We start from the raw sequence: 5092 nt of genomic DNA, 5'->3' as shown, positions 1-5092 counted from the left end.
CCCCCCTGCCCTCTGGCAGCCTGCAGTTGTCTGCTTCAGGAGCTATGACTCAGCTGCCTCTGCTACTGGGAAGTCTCTGTTCCCTGTTTCTTGTTTCCTGGTGAACTTGAAAGCTGCCCTCGAGGGAGTGTAAGGAAGGGAATGGACAATGGTGACCAAAGGTGAGCAAAGCCACCCAGAGTGATGCCCAGATAGCGAGAGGCTACTAAGGAAAGTCTTCTCATTACTGCTCAGTGGGTTTTCACAAGCGGATATTGACCAATTCCCCTGAAGTTTAGGGCAGTCTGCGGGAGGAAATAGGCTCCATTGAAAACAGGCATTTCAGTAGGCGAGAGACGGAGAGTTGGTCTTGCAGTTGCTGGGACTGGCTCCAGAGGTGTCTTCCCGCGGGAATGGGGCCCTGACATAGAATAAAAAGTCAGTAAATAAATTCTCTCTTTTTAACTTGTTTTCAATATTAAAAAGGCACTTTAGTGAATTTACCTTGTTCTTTCTGAACAAGGCCTGTGGTCAGAGTTTGGCAGAACACTGAACTATGCACTAGGACACTCAAGCAAGGGTTTGCTCTCCAGTAAGCGTGAGAAGGTTTGTATCAAACAAAATTCAATGGATTTCTGTTGCGTAAAAGCACTCAGATTCTTTACAATATTATTGTATGACCTTAGTCACAGAAAGGACAGTTTAAGAGGTAATTTCCCAAACTTATCTGAGGACAAGTCCCGTTTCCCTGGGCATTCCTATAAATGCCTCCAGCTACCACTTAGGAAGACACTCCTTTTCCTGGAATCAGGGGTTAAATGAAAGCCCCTTTTAGATATGACTAAAGTTAGGGCCCAAGAAAATTAGACTACTCTAATTAATTTAGGGCCTCATTATTTTGTCAGTCTCCTAACTGGAAATGTTTGATGAACCCTATTACCTAGCATTTCACACCTCTCCTCGGCCAGGCCCTGAACATTCACCAGTGTTGTTTCCCACAACCTGCTCAGGGCGTGCTTCTATTTGGTCAGATTTATCATACAAGAAATACTAACCTCTGTAACTAGCAAAGAAGGCATGCAGCAAATTTCGTAGCAGATTAGATGGAAAACAATAGAAAGAATGTGTATATAGCAATCGTATCTTGAGAAAATGCCTCAGCAAAATCCAAGAACCGTCACTCATTAAAACAAGACAAAACAAAAACACACAGAAAAACAACAACAGCAACAAAACAAGACAAGGGAAGTATGTAGCAGAGATGGCACAGGGCAAGACCTCATGACACACACACAGGTTTTCTGTGTCTGGAAGGAACAGCATCCAAACGAGAGCAATGTCCCCAGCTACCCTGAAAGGGGTAGTTACAGAGCAGAGCATGAAGAAGAAGGAAGTACTGTCTGACATGGGCATCTCTGTCATGTAATCTCGCGTGCAAATCTTATATTGAAGCAACGTCTGTCTTGTTCTCATTGCAGGATACTCTCAGTTGTTCTCAACAAGGCCTTTTATCCCCTTCATAATTGCCAAGCTAAAAAAGTACTCGAGGTGTGTTGTAGGTAACACCTGGACTGCACGTGACTCTGATGCTGTACATGAGTAGAGTAAGGTCAGAATCATTCCATTCGTTTCCTGAATTGTCTCAACCAGCCTTTCTTCTGTTTGCTTATGTTTCCTGCCCCGCTATCATCACAAGAGGTTCACAAAATGCTGACTGAAAGCACAGGAATCTGATACTCTGGTTAAGCTAATCAGCTGTAAAGTAGATGAACAATTTCCATTTGGATTTTCAAAGTCTTGAAAATAGTTTATAGATCCCTTGTATTACTTGTGAAGATCTCAAATATCCTGGGCATTTGGGCTGGAAATCCCTCTTGCAGTAGATGCATTCCTAACGTACTGTCTCAGAGGCAGTGCCAGCCCCACCCGCAGCATGGTGTGCCCTGCGAGCAGCTCCCCTTTACAGGTCTTGTTGTTGTTCATGTTGTTTCTTCCAGCTTTCCCCCACCGGCCCACAGCCTCCTGCAGATTCTATACCTAGACGACATGAAGGTTATCTAATTTAGAGGCCTATGTAGGGCAAAGTGGATTGTTGTGAGAGCTTTGTCATTCTTCACAAGCCTTTACAAGAGCCCCATGAAGCTTAGCAAGTGATAGCACACCAGAGTCTGATCAGAGAGCAGTGTTTGCATTGTTGTTTTATTTTAAGGACACCTTTCTTTGAATTTCTTCAGTGAAGAATTTTGTTTTCCTGAGAACCAGAAAACCAGAAGAAACATCACTCTTTAGACCTAACCGTGCTTTCCTCACAACAGCAGAGCCAAACAGACCTGAGGCGTCACCTAGGCTGACCTTCTCATTTTAAGAATGGGAACCTGAGCCCAGCTAAAATTAATTAATCTACACAAAGACACACAACTGGGTAGAACTGACTTTATAACTCACGGGGATATATGGGTTATCATTCAAATGAGGAGATTTTTCAAAGTAAAGGGACAGGGCGCCTGGGTGGCTCAGATGGTTAAGCGTCTTCCTTCGGCTCAGGTCATGGTCCCAGGGTCCTGGGATCGAGTCCCGCATCGGGCTCCCTGCTCCTTGGGATCCTGCTTCTCCCTCTGCCTCTCTCTCTCTCTGTCTCTCATGAATAAATAAATAAAATCTTAAAAAAATAAAATAAAGGGACAATATTAATAATCAGGTGAGAATAACAAGCATAAACTGGGTTAGTGCCAGTCAAACACAGATCTATGCTCGCCCTAGCTATAACCAGATCTTCTGTCTCTTACAGCAAGCCTACTCTAACCCTGATTCATAAGAATAGTGGGAAGCCCTTTTGTGCACTGGTTCTATTGAAAATGAAAGTGTTTATTTATTGGAGAAAATAATTTGTATTTTGTTTCACAAACTCAGCTTGAAAAAATTATTTTAATGTTTATGCAATTTACTGTAATAAATCCTGCATCCAGTCTTCATTATCATTACCATGCTGTCATAGCTGTGACTTAGCCTAACTAGGACAAACCAAAGCTCTTAAGTAATAACGTCATTTTTCAAATTCCTCAGTGTGAGTAAAAGAAGGCAAGAAACCATTCATCAAAGAATGGAACTTAATTATTTTGAAAATTAGAAACTGTAATTTAGCTCCCTCATTAGATTCAGGGACTTGCCATTATATGCACATAGAAACTGATGTCAAACAGAACAAAAACTGACTATTGTAATTAAGCTTCTGATTGTGGAATGAAACTAGAGCATGAGAACATGTTAATAAAAATCCAAATGATTCATGATTTAATGAATATATTTAGAGAGGTAGCTGAAAGGTATTGATATTGATCAATGTCAGTAATTGATCAGGAGTATGAAAACACAAATCAGTTAACAAACTTTATTGCTTACCCACTGAATGCAGATACTCTGCTAGTTGTTAGGGACTCAATACAGAAAGGAAAGGTTCTGGCCTTGAAAAACCTACATAATATGATTGGAAAAATATCGCATAAGGTTTTAAAAACAACACACCTGACAATACCAGGCAGACTATGATCTCCTTTCAAGTTTCCTGTGTAGACCTGGGTGGGTCTGCTGGGCAGTTTCAGAAGGAGAGCAAGAGAGACAAGGAGGAGAGAAGAGGCAGTTAGTCTGAAAGGTGTGTGGGAGAAGGCAGGGGGGTGGTGTGAACTGCAGGGGAATGCTTTAGCACCAGCACAGCATCCAGAGTCAACTTGGAAGGGCTTAGCCTAAGCCAGGTGTGGTTTGGGACCAGCACGCCCCTTGCAGTCCTGCTCAATGAGTTTATACATACTAGGTGCCATGGAAAGTATTTTCTTGTTTTAGATTTCTGTGTTACATTTAGAATGGGAAAAAAGACTTAAAAATAATAAAGAGACATGCAAATAACCTCTAGTCTCTCCCACTGAGTAGTTATTAAACCATCTGCACCAAAGAAGTGTCATCTTCTCATTATAATCTTTGTGAAATATTTAAAAAGTTTCCCTAATTTGATCAGTTTCTGGCACTGATGGCCTTTTGACTGTGAGAAGGTATTTTCAGTAATTTTTATCTGACACTGTGTCTGTTAGAATGGAAGCCAGTAGTTCCATTTTAATATAACTTTACACTCTTGACTGAGGATAGTCCATTGTAAAGCCACAGTCTGGCCATGGGTAGGCAACAGAGAGCACCTCATGACCTTATGACTCAGTTTCTCCCATCTACTTCTAAAGAGCACCCCCCAGGTGCCTACGTGTCCCACAGTAGATGAGGTGTGCCCCCTGCATGTGGGCCACTTCAGAAGAACAGTACCCAGCAGCGTGTTTCTCTAGACACTCCAACGGAATGTCTGCATCCCCACCAAACTCAACACTATTGCAAAGGGGGAAAAGTAAGTGATGAATGGATTTTACTCTCAAGGTTCACTCTTCTTAAATAAATAATAGAAAAAGGAAGTGAAGAAGGGATGGGAGTGCCTCCTGGGGACTTGATAAGTTCCACATGTGAAAGGATTTCCTAAGCTCCTTGGCCAGAGTGGCTGTGACCAAAAGAAGATGGTAAGATTGAATACCATCCATGATTTCATCTGTGGGCTTGTGGTAACATAAGCAGTGAGATTTCAATACTTGGATTTTATCTAAGTTTTCAGGGGTTTGGGGTTTTGTTTGTTTGGCTTAATTGACTCAATACAAAGTAATCTTATTTAGAAAACTATTGTCTTTCTTGTAGCCCGCTTTTCAGGTTATCATCCTTCTAGTTTTCCACTCTGAAAATGACCCTGTTTATATCTGTCATTCTACACCACTTACTCTCTTATTAATTCAGTGTAAGCAGCATCTATGTCCCTCACTCAATGAAAACCACACTCTGGCCAAACTCCAGCAGTTACTCACAATCACCTCTTCTTGAAATTCCCTCCTTGGATACGGCAGTACCCAAACTGCCCAGGTCCATACTCTAGCCTAGACTTCTCTTCTGGTCCCAGAACCCCACCCAACACACACACACACACACACACACAGCAGTCTGTATTGGTCTTGGTTTGGGATTCTCTCTCTCTCTCTCACACACACACAGCAGTTTGTACTGGTCTTGGTTTGAGATTCTCTCTCTCTCTCTC

The sequence above is a fragment of the Mirounga leonina genome, unplaced genomic scaffold (genome assembly GCF_011800145.1).
Source record: "Mirounga leonina isolate KUSES-001 unplaced genomic scaffold, KU_Mleo_1.0 Mir_124, whole genome shotgun sequence".
NCBI classification, from domain to species: domain Eukaryota; kingdom Metazoa; phylum Chordata; class Mammalia; order Carnivora; family Phocidae; genus Mirounga; species Mirounga leonina.
Note: the sequence above shows the minus strand (reverse complement) of the source record.